Source organism: Melospiza georgiana, chromosome 4 (assembly GCF_028018845.1).
Source record: "Melospiza georgiana isolate bMelGeo1 chromosome 4, bMelGeo1.pri, whole genome shotgun sequence".
In the NCBI taxonomy this organism is placed as follows: Eukaryota; Metazoa; Chordata; class Aves; order Passeriformes; family Passerellidae; genus Melospiza; species Melospiza georgiana.
In genome coordinates this window covers 8,779,563-8,791,890 of record NC_080433.1, presented here as the reverse complement: position 1 = coordinate 8,791,890, position 12,328 = coordinate 8,779,563, and the positions used below count along the sequence as shown (strand labels likewise).

At 44.1% G+C, this 12,328-nt stretch overlaps 1 protein-coding gene across 2 annotated transcripts in view; it reads right to left on the bottom strand.

The window, feature by feature from the left end:
• The window catches only part of SEMA3D (semaphorin 3D), a 140,460-nt gene extending 128,459 nt beyond the window's left edge, over positions 1-12,001 (bottom strand). For both annotated transcript variants that reach the window (XM_058022757.1, XM_058022758.1), the window contains exon 1: positions 11,912-12,001. The gene's annotated coding sequence lies outside the window, so the exon portion shown is untranslated. The remainder of the gene's footprint in view (positions 1-11,911) is intronic.
• Between the last annotated feature and the right edge of the window lie 327 nt (positions 12,002-12,328).

Below are 12,328 nucleotides of genomic sequence, written 5' to 3'. Positions count from 1 at the left end.
AGAGCTAACACAGTGTCTCCAACCACTTAGGCTGCAGTAAGAAAGCAAGAGCCATCAGAAGTGGGTTGCCAAAAGAGCTCAGCTCTCATTTAGTTATTAATGCGTGGATTTCCAGGTGTAGTGTTAGGTAACATGGGATACGTAGGCTGTAATTAATACAACATTTTTAGTAATGCATAGCACACTAGCACTTCTTGAGATGTTGCTAGTGTGTGTAAGGACTGCTTCAAGGAAACAGGAGAAATGGGAGCTCTATCATGTAATGAGATATTAATAAAAGCATTTCCTGAATGTTTCACAACAAATAAAAGGAAGAAAACACAAGTTCTTTGAGGTGGTTTATATAATTGTTTTAAAAGAACATTTCAGCAAACACATTCAGTAAAGACATTTTTTCCTCCTTAAAATCAAGCTGAGTTGATTTTATTTGATCTTTATATTCTTAAAATAACATTCATCTTGCCTAATTCCAACCATCTAAAATTCAGGCATTGTCTTGGCTCCCTCCAGGGAGGGTAGAGACAGACACTGCCAAGTTAATTCATCCCCTGGCTCAGACACTGCTTTGCCCCTGGGAGCACCTCATCCCATACAGAAAACAGAAGAAGATTAGGTGACCACCTCACACTTCAGACAACTGAAATAAATCCCATCTTAATTAGCTTTTCCACTCACTGTACTTGCATTGTCACAATATCTGAACATCCATAGTTTCCAAACCTGTAATTCTCACACTTTTTCTATGATAAATGGTAACTCTGACTCATTTACACATACAGCTGAGGCAGGTAGAGGCCAAGTTCTAACCCTGCAAAGGTATTTACCAAGTTAATTGTCTAAATTAGGTGTTTTTCAATCAGCTGACAAATACTCAGTGATGTAGACAAAGCAGAGGCAGTTGGGTGCCCTCAGGAATTTGCTGGGATGTAAGCAGAATTGACTTGCCTTAAGGACATATGTCATGGAATTAACCCCAGGTCTCCTGAGCTGCTGTCCTAACCTCTGGAATGTCCTTAACATCAAGCAAATCCTCTGCTGTTTTTTGAATAAAACTTTTGAAGTATTTACAGTCATGTCTTCTTCTTTGTCAAACTCTTAACAAGTCATGCACACTCAAAGCCTTTCATTCTTCCTCATAAATCAAACCTGACTCCAAGACTCCCTTCTCACCTTAACTGATCTTCTCTAAGCTATCCTTAGATCTTAACTTAGCAGTAAGAGCACAGTGAGACCAAAATTCCAGGATTTTTCAGGTGTTACTGTGAACTAAACACAGGAACACCAGCACAGAGTTGGATCTTGCACTAAAATCAGTAAAAATGCAACATTCATTTCACAGCTCTGCTCTGGTATGCAGCTTCTGAGCACTCTGCATCACAGCACAGAGCACTGACACCACGTCTCTTGCACTTAGAGAAGCAATTGACCAGGATCTTAAAATTTAAATATTTGGGGCATGTCAACATGAAGAGTCCAGACCCAGTAAGATGTGAATTAGCAGCACACTGGCTGCTCTGCAATCACATCACACAGAAGTGTGTATTAGAAGGAAGCAACTTACTTAATTTGGAAGCAACTTACTCAATTTGAACAACAGCCTTAGGGCAGACAGGCCATGCAGAGTCAGTGTGGGGCAGATACCACTGTGCACACTGCTATTCCAGTGGAGCAGAAGCTGACTCCCACATGCAGACAACCTTTATCAGCCCAGAGCAGGCTCCAGCCCTGGGTGATACGTGCTTCTCAGAATAATCTTGGGGAGAACTGCTGGATGCTGAGCATGTCCTCTGACTTGCCCAGAACTTGCACCGGGCTTGTAATATGGGTCAATTTATAAAACAGACTCTGTTCCTTTCATCTGGAAAGACTTTTTCGGCAATTATCTCATTAAAGTGAAACAGAAAAACCAGTTTCTGTAGAGAAAGAGACGTCAGCCCCATATTATTCAAGCAAATGACAAGATAAAAACAGTTTCTGGTACTATACAAGTGCAGTTCCCCCCTTCTAGGATAGCTGCCTTGATCCCTAACTAATCAAAACAATCCTGTATCAACCCTCAATTATCAAAGTCTAACCATGTTCTGTTTTCAGAAACCATGAGCACAGAGTGTGGGCAGCTTGTGGGAAACACAGGTGAAGTATCATCCATCTTTCAAGAAAGATAATAAGGTATTAATTCAAAGATATTGAAATAATTATAAAAGGTTTTTCAGACTTCTGATTATTAGAGGGATATTTGATTATCTCCAGTATTAACCAGACCCCCAAAGCCTTACACAGTTACCCCTAGATTGAATCGAGTAGCTTGTTTGTGGACTAGCTCTTATCTAAAAAGATTCAGTTTCTGGGGATATCAAGAAAACAAGATTCTGCAACATCCTTTGCATGGGACTGCCTTGTCCATCTTCTGAAACAGAAAAATTTAAATCTCCTACACCAATATGAGAAAGTTCTGTCCAATCAGCCAGCTTCAGAACAAGGAAACATGTTTGTTCTGTGTCAGGGTTTCCAACCTGTCTTGCAAACCACCAGAAGAACAAATTACTTCAGAGTTTTACACACACCAGGGAATCCCACACAGCACTGTATCTCTGTAGGGGAATGAAAGGTAAGAGCTTAGGCAGCAAACACTGCCAAAATCTCAAATGCCTATTTTGGAACCTTCTCCCAGGCTAACAGAAAAGCAGGAGGTGGAAATGACTGCTAGACAAGAAAAGACACCCATGGGACTGAGGTCACATCTTCAACATGAGATGTCCAAAAAGAGCTCTAAGCAATTGCTGCAGCCTCTACAGCATAGCTGGGTTTTCCTGCTGAGCAGTGGCACACACAGGCTAAGCTGCAATATAATGTGCCATTTCCATAATATAATATCAGGGCAGCTCAGACCAGATGCCATCAGTGAGATTTAGTAAAACAAGCTGGACAAAAGCTACTGATCTAGGAGAGAAAACTGGAAACACGGACTGAGGATCCTGAATCCTGAGCACAAGGCCCAGAGAATCTGGGCTCTTCAGAACAAACTGTCTGCTCGCTGTCAATCACTAATTTATCCATCCTCCATCAGCACCTTTTCACCTTTTCTAACTGCCTGTGCTCACACCTCCCCTCCCATGTGGCTCAAACCAGAATGAGGAGAGTCAGCACAATTTAAACAGGGTCATGCTTTCCAAGCATCAAACCAGTATTTTGCTGAGAAAAGAATGAAAACAAATTGTACACTGCCTACTGCAAGGCCTTGTGAGATTCCCCCAGGGCCACCACAACAGACCACTGTAATCTCTGCTGATGCTTTCACTGAAGATAACAATGCTGCCTGTTATCAAAGCCACTGTGTCCCAGTTATTCTGGCCTTACACACTATTTATCTTATAAAGATGAGTGCAGCACTTTATAGACTGTCTAATAGTTTATCTTGGAGATGTCAGATCCCACTTTCCATTGTGTCATGTTGAATTCCTGGATGGAAAATAAAACACAACAAATCCACACACATTCCAAAATGCTTTTCTCACACCACTTCAGTGGCATTTACCTTGTTTGTAGGGAAAGGAAGGAAGCACAGAAAGGATGGAAAGTACTTTTTTTTTTTTAACACCATTTACTAGAACAGATTTTATTAGCCATAAATAATGGTGGTAACCTAAGATAAAAATAGAAGTAAAGCCTGTCTTCACTAAGAAAATGGCTATCTATATTTCATCACTGACCAACTGCAGAACAGCTGTGCCTGTGATATCAGTGTTATCACAAAGGAATTTCTACCATTGTCGTGAAAACCTGGCACAAGACCCGAAATCTGTCTGAATTCTCTCCCTTTAGCAGTTTAACACCCCACATGTCAGATTGCTAGAGCAGAGTACCCCTGGGGAGTGAGAGATTTTCATCATGTCAGGGCCATTTCTGGGAATTGACAGGATACAGGAAAACCATGCCTGAAGCTTTTCCAAAAGCACAAGAGAGAGTTTAACTGAGATTAAATTTCAGAGGGGAGTTTGGAAGCAGGAGCAGATTGTCCTGTGACTTGAAACCACCTGGAGAACTGCTGCCTCTAAAAGGTAAGGATGGACAATTCCTCTTAGGAAAGACCAGGCCCTTGGGCCACAGGACATGCTGGCAGTACCACAGATACAGCACAGTAGGGAAAAAAAAAAAAAAAGGATAAACCCTACAGAATCTCACCTTGGCTTTTAAATGGAAAAAAGGATAAACCCCACAGAATCTCACCTTGGCTTTTAAATGAAAGACAACAATTGCGTTCTGCTTTTTTTTTTTTTTTTCTCTTGCTTTGAAAGCAGATGTTTGAATTGAGATGAACTCCCTGCACTGTTTGCTGCACACACCTTCTGCTTTTCTGTCAGGCTGTGAAAAACCAGAGAAATTGGCACTGGAGCTTTCAGTATTGTGCCTTAGTACTCATTCTTCATCCTTACACATCAATGTACAACAGCAACAAATAGAGAAAAAAAACCAATCCTTCCATCATTGCATCAGTTAAGGAGCCAAAGCACGGTAACTCATCTCTCACCAAGTAGGAAGGATTTGATTTTAAGTACCATTGAGGAGATAACTGTCTGTGTTACGAGCTCCATAATGGTGCTGGTGTTGCCATTTAGGAAAGTAATGAGCTGTAGCAAAGTCACAGGAAGCAAAGGACACAGCAGCTTCAGTCTCCTGAGGACAGCACAGCAATTTATCTGTACCTAGACGTGTAAAACTCTTTAGGGAAATAATAGGATTTAAAAAAAAAAACTCTCACCCACCTAAAATCCAAATCACAGACATGAATTTGTAGACAGACACCTTAAGAAAATCAGCCCATCTCCCTCTTCACATAAATTTAAATTTTATTATGTAAGTTTATTCAATCTTCAGCCTAGGCAGTTTATAATTATTTTATCTAAGGACGGAAAATCTTTCCATGTGAAAACTCCCTTAACTTCACTGGAAGCTGCACAGGTTGTTTGGATGTTATACTGGGGAAGGTATTTCTTTGCCATAAATCCAATTTTTACTTTTTTTTCAAGCTGAGGCAGCTTTATGAGATGAAATAAATCTGCTTTTTGTAGATGTCACTAGAGGACTCTAAACACCGAATCGTAACTCAAAACAAACCTGTACACTGCAAACAGTATTACCGAGGACATTCATCTTAGAAAGATAGACAGCACAGAGGAGCACAGCTAAATACACCTTTTTTTCTAGAAAGAGCACCTAAAAGACCCTTGGGTCTAAACAAGTTAGTAACTTCCTTAGATGCACCAATTCTCTTACTTTTTTTCCCTCAGTTAAGTGGGGGTGACATTTCAAAAATTGCATCAAGTCAGCTTTTCCTTAAAGCCTTCAAAGCTTTGAGTTCAATTTGCAAAATAATAAATTAAGTCTTAAAATAAACACCTTGGATTTCATGAGGTCTGAGAAGACCTCACTTCTGACAAGATTACAGCTTGTACAAAACATCACATCAACTGACCACAATGATTCAGACTGTAGTTATGTAAAGCATCCTTGCCTATTAAAATAGTTTTAGGAAAAAATCAGATTAATAACAGAGATTTATTATATTAACTGACTATTCAGCCAGCCAAGTTCACCCTTAAAGATCAGGATAAAACTGTCTTTTGTTGTTTTCAGGTTTTACATGCAGCCACCCCTGCCCACAGCACCTGGGCCACAAGGTGCACACACAACAGACCTGTGTGTGCTCGGTGCCTGTGGTGCTCAAAAACAGGCAAAGGAGCTCAAAAACAGGCTCAGAAACACCAGCAGAGCTGGGGTGGGCTCCAGGTGTGCCCAGCTCTCCCCACATACTGAAAGGAGAAGATCCACCTCTCCCAACACCCTTCATCCAGCAGCTCCAGGGTTGGCACGCTCCTCAGGGAACAGGCCAGGATTGGTCTCCTCATGATTCATTCCATGGTGTAGCTCAGTACCAGGCAGGAAATACCAACACTGATAGCAAAACAATAACTGGGGCAGATCCAGAAAAAGAAGTCTCATCCCTGAAGATGGTGCAGCAGCTGTGCAGAGCCAGACTGCTTCAGCTGGGCCTGGCAAGGGAGCGCCGCAAAAATGGAACTGAGGTGGCTGAGAAAGCCCAGCTCCAGAACACCAGCAGCACCACTGCTCTGATCCACACCTGGAAACTCCCCTGCCAGGCCACCTCAGCACCTGAGCCACTGGAATACCCCTTTACAGTTTAGTTTTTATTTTAAATATTGGCAGAAGTAAAAGACTGGCCCTACTCCTGCCAGTCCGCTGTGAGAGCTCATTGCTGAGGATCCCAAAGGAGTCCCATGGAAAGGTGCTTGGAAATTGATGATCTTCAAGGTTCCTTACAACCCAAACCACTTTACGATACTATTATGTCTCACAGGCCCCTCCCAATGCTATTAAAACATAGCTAATAAATTAATAAAAGCTCCTCTGAATGAGAAAAGGCCCACTGCTTGTAACTAATGAACACAAGCACCCAATTTGTTCCTGTGTCTTCTATGATTTCCATTGAACAAAAATGGACCTTCAGAGAGATATAACAAATGATCACTCTATTACTAGGACACAATATAGTACCAGCTTTGAAGATTTATTTATGGTCTTAATAAAGGTTTTCAAGCACCCGCTTAAAAAAAGGGAAATAACGCCTGAAATTAAGTAAAGGATTTATTTAAGGGTGATTTATATGCAGGTGGAACCTTTCTTTCACAAGGTGAGAGAATGGATATGAGAATGCTACATTCTGCAAAGCTACAGATTATGACAGTACAGAGAATTTTACAGTTAGAGCTGTTCTTACTGTAAATCTTGGAGAAAAAGAACTGCACTTGCAGCAGCCTATTACTACTTGTCATTGCCCTTTATTTCCCTCTCTCAAAGTGGAGCTCTCTAGGTACCCAAGAACGTTATGAGCATTTTTCCTTTATTGCACTGTTCTAAACCCTTTTAGTATAAGCCTTCATAAAACCTCACATATATGCATTATAAAATTACAGGGAATAAGTTCCATATGAAAAATTCATCATATTTCTTCTTTCTATTTTTTAGCAGAGATTCTGACATTAAGCATGAGAGCAACAGACATTGTTTTAGTTCTTCATTGTGGAAGGGGAAAAAATCTACTTTTTGCTTTTGTTTAAGAAAGAATTTTTTACATACTCCCTCTTTGCAGTCTGCCCCTTGCAAAACCAAAAAAGGATTTTAGACAGACAAAAAGTAACCACAATTATATGGAGTGTGTCATTGATAAATTCCAGGGGAATACAACAGGCTAGGTAGGCACATACCATTAGATCTAGCTGTTCAAAATCTTAAAATTCTAGCCAAGATTAAGCTGGACTATTTGACCACACCAGCCCTCAAGACTGCACTTAATTTTTAAAAGGCTTGATCTCACTCTAGGCTTAGGCTTTAAGCAAGTAACTCTTTCAAGAGAGCATTTTACACAGCAGCCTATCTTTAAACATGTGCTTAAGTCTCTTGAAGTCACTAAGTACAGACAGACTGAGAACAGGCCCAAGTCTTTCATTTTGTGACAGCCTCACATTTGTGTAATTTTAGTTAATCCTGGGCTTTCTGTTCCCAGTGCATTTAGGCATGAGTTATTCTGACACAAGATGAGATCAGACTTGGTGCTGCAGTGTCTTCAGGAATTTTTGGAAGAGGATGTTCCAGGAAAATTGGTAACTTCTCTTCTGCCCACCCCCTTGGAGAAAAAAAAAAAAAATAAGAAAGCAACAACACCCCAGCACGTCACTGGAGTATGTTTAGACATTACAGAGGTTTCAGCCTCTCTTGTGCTGCATAACATCTGCTTCCTGCAAGTCTCCTGATTCTCTGACCATCTAAATTGGAAACAGTTTAATTATGGTTATTTATTTTGCTTTTAAACTGACCACATTATAAGACAAAGCTCATGCAACTCTTCTGTTTATAGTAGCACAGGAAGAAAAATATGCAAAGATGTACAAAAAAGGATAAGTGTTACTGAAAGCTGAGTAACAGACACAGTGTGAAATTCATGCAGTGCAGAATTACAGGTCTCCATGCACATACAAGCTCTAAAGCATGAATTGTCTTTAGTCACATATGTTCTGAGCTATTTAGGATTTGTCCTGAAAAATTAGGTTTGAAAATAAATGTCTACAGTGTCCTGTGCTGAGTGTGACCAGGGAAACTGTTAGGGAAACTCAGGTACCAACAGAGCTCTGAACATTAATCACATTTTCCAGTTACGTTGTGGGGAAGTGCAATGACTTAGTTAAGGCCAGTATAATGTCCCAGCTTAAACTACCACACCCATCACACTGATCAATTGAGTCAATGATTCAACCCAGATGGGAATCCAGGTTCTTCTTGGCTTACTGTTATCTCTTCTGCCCATTAGGTTATGTGACTTCCATGAGTTATTTTGCAGTTCCCGTCAAAAGAAAATAAATCCACATGATGCTAAACGCTGCCTCCCAGCTGCAATGCAAAGTGGAATTTTGGACCACAGCGCTGTTTCCTGACTCATCCTGGATCCTCTCCATGTGACGTTGGATCCATCTAAGCTGGGGAGAGCAGAATAGAAGGGCTGTGCTTTTTTTTTTTTTTTATTTTTTATTTTTTTCTATCACCCACTGTCAGATAACGTGTGCATGTTCTCGCAGTGTGTCTCCAGAACGTGGAAAAAGACCAACAATACCAGAGAGGGGCCTTTCTGAATACATAAGGATATAAAGAATAAGATAAAAGGACTAAAGATTTATACATAGGGATTATTTAAATAATGACTCACTGCCATTGCTAAGTTTATAAAATACATAAAACCCAGACAGAAATGTTGGGGCAGGGGGAAGCTGTTGAGAAGTGTGACAGAGGTGCAGGACTATAAAAAAGTTAAAAATAGCACAGCCACAGAGCAAAACTTCCTTCACACCTAAGTACAGCCACTACACTTCACATCTCATGCACATGGCTGTACTGTGAGCCTCTCTGTTGCTTGTTTGCAGCTGGAGGGAATCCAGAAAGCAAGGAAAACAAACACAGGGCACGTTCCCTGCATCCATCTCATTCAGTGGCATTCAGCACACACCTTTGGCTCTTCGCAGGGGTTAAAAAGACAAAGGGCCAAGCACAGCTCCGGCAGTCCCGCAGGCTGCCCTGCCAAGAGAGCGTGGTGGGAAAGCCTGCTTAACCAGCCCCAAAGGATTCCCTCGTGGAGGAAACCTCAAAGAGCACAGAGGTGGCTCACTGGCCAATCCCAGCTCCAGGGGTTTCAGCCAAAGAAATCCTGGCATGTGCAGGGAATTCAGCTGATTCCCAGCTGATGAATCAGGCTCTCTGCATCCACAGGTGACCGGCGTGTCAGCGGCACACAGCGATGCGACATCTGAGATTACAGCTGCTGGATTTTTAACAGCAAAAAAGAATGAGAGGGAAAGCAGAGCAGGGATTAAAAAAGAATTCAGAAAGACATCATTATTTTGGCCACCCTGAGCTAACAGCAGGCTCGCAGGGTGACTCCAATGTTTATGGCTTTCTGCCAGTCAAACTGTAAAGATCCTGACTGTGTGGGACATTCACTCCTCTGCTTGTTTTGTGAAATGGAAAAAAGGCTGAGCATGTACATCCCTCTGCTAGGATCAAAATAAGGACAGGTGCTGCTGGGAGCATTTCATCCTTTGCCTTTGCTTTTCAATATCTTGCTGTTTACATGGTTAGCTGCTTAATTATCACAGCTTAATCTCTGAGTAATAAAGATGCAGCATCCTCAAACAATTTAAAGGACTCTTTCCCAATGAACAGCATCTATTTCCATTTAACACTCAAGCTTAATTAAAACTTTGTCCCCCCCAGGGCCTTGTTTCATTTAATTCAATTGCAAAATCCCAGCAGAATGAGCAGAATGTCCAGGCAGCAGCACAATCTGGGTAATGAACACAGAGGTATCTGCAGTAAAAACATCACCTCTCAGAAAACAAGAAAAAAACCCAAAACATTGGAAAGCAGAGTAAAATCAGAGCAATTACAGTGTTTTGGAAGGTTGGTTGATGGCACAACCTGCAGCTGGGAAAGAAGCAGGCAGAGGCCAGTACTTGGGAGTGGGGTCAAAAAGATGAATCAGTATTCTGGGGATCTGACTGTAGCCACTCACCAAGACAAAGATGAGGGCAGGAATATAACTTGAAATTATATCTTTCTCATATCAGTCACCTTACTCAGTACTACTGAGTGGCACTTCTCGCTTCTTGGCATTATTGTCCTGAAAGCACCTACCAGCCTTTGTAATAGAAGCCATTCTTGTATTTTCAGACGCACCAGAGACTGGTGAAGCTGCTATTTCCATTTCTGGTTAAAGCACTCAACGGGCAGAGCCCACACACTGACTGTAGGAGACTTGGAATCACAGTACTGGTCTAGAGCACAACTCTCAGTGCTTCAGCACTGCACCTAATGGGAGCCTGTTCTGCTGCCCACACCCTGAGAATCCCTGCTGGATCAATCCAGTCCTAAGGAGAGGGAAAGCAAATTCAGTTCCTGGATCTCAGGCTAGTCTGGATGTCTAAGCCAAAATAAAGTTCAACTAAAAGTGAAGCCAAGCTGCTCAGCCTGATCAAGGCGAAAATGCTTCAATTTATGAGACATCTCAGAGCAGGACTTGTCTTGGAAATTTTAAGAAAAAGAGGTGTGGCACCTGCAGAATTTGGGTATCTCTGTTTGGCAGCAGGTTTACAATTATGGACTAAAATACCCCAGTTTCTCTTTAAAAGACCATTTAGACACCCAACTTTGACAGAAGACTTTGGCCCTTACACTTTGCAGGAGATGATGTGCTTTTCTGGATCAAGCCCATAATAACCTAAATAAACTAATTAAAAGGCAAAGATGAAAAGTCACATCAATTAAACTAATGAGAACTTGAAAAACGGTAGAGAGGCGGCGTGTCATTAGCATTAAACACCTCCAAATGGTAAACAGCTAAATCAAGTCTATTTACTTGTCCCCGAGATTTGCAAGTAAAAGAGAAAGTGACATGCTACAGTTCTTCAAGTGCTTGCCTGCGTCTTCCTGGGTCTGTCAGAGACACAGACACAGTGTGAACTGCTGCTCTCTCAGCTTCTGGTCCCATTTATCTCTATTATTCTTGGACAAGTTGCGCCAGTTCAAATCAAAGTGAAGCTCTCTTTGAGGAAACATAGGTGGCTGCTCTGCGCTCCACCAGCACAGTCACCGATTACCTAACGCGCTCAGGAATGTTTCCCTTCTACAAGCAACAGCTTTCATTTTGCAATATTTGCTGCAAAACAAGGAGCTTCCCCACCCTGGGAGTTCCCTCACTCCCAAAGTGAAGCGGAGGTGGTCCCTGTGAGCAGGGGAATGTTCTCCTTTGGGCTGCACCGGCCAGCCAGGTGCTCTGCGCTCCAGGGATGGGCGCGCTCAGCAGCCGCGCTCACGGCGATGCTGGAGGACAGTGTAGAAAAGAAAGAATTCTGCCACCGCTCCAGCAAGCAACAGTTCTGCTGAGGAGCATGGGCTGAGCACGCCCTGCTGCCTTCCCAGAGCCCGGAGCCACCGCTGCGGAGCAGGAGCAGGGGTGCCGGGCTGAGCGCACCAACTCCTCTCCCATCTCGCAGCCTCACCCGCTTCCCAAAACTAACTCCTTCTCTCCCTTCAGCCCCAAGCCCACCCCGGCAGAGCCTAGCCCTTTCCTAAGCCAGCCCCATCTCCCGCTGACAGCGGGGCAGGTGGCCCGGGGGCCGCCAGGTGCCGGCACCGCTCCGCTCCTGCCGGGGCAGCCCCGGGACAGAGCCGAGCGGAGCGTCCGGGACAGGCAGGGGGAGCGCAGGCACCTTCCCACACCGCCCTCCTCCCGTTCCCCGCGGCGCGGAAAGTGCCCCAGCGGCCGCGGAGCCGCGGGGCCGGCCGGTACCTGCCGGGGCCGGAGAGCGGCGGGGCCGGGGCCGGGGCCGGGGCCGGGTGTCGGAGGCGTTGCGAGCGCGGCGGCTCCTCCCCGGCGGCGGCGGCAGCGGAGGGTCTCGCTCCTTCTGCGCCGAGTGTCAGACTTTCCCTCGGCCGCCCTCCCTCCATCCCGCCACCCCTTTCCACTCCCTCGCACGCACATGCACACCCCTCCAGCAAATGGGCTGCCGCCTGGGAGTGCGCCTGTGTGTCCGGGTGTCTGTCAGCCGCCGCAGGCACACCCCCCGATCGCCGCCGGTCCCGCTCCCGGCCCGCCGGACGGGGCTCCCGAGCAGCGCCGAGGTGAGCGCCCCGACACCGATCCTGGCAGCCTTGTGCCCACCCGGGGACCCCCAGCCCCTGTGCCTTCCCTGGGCCACAGCCCGCT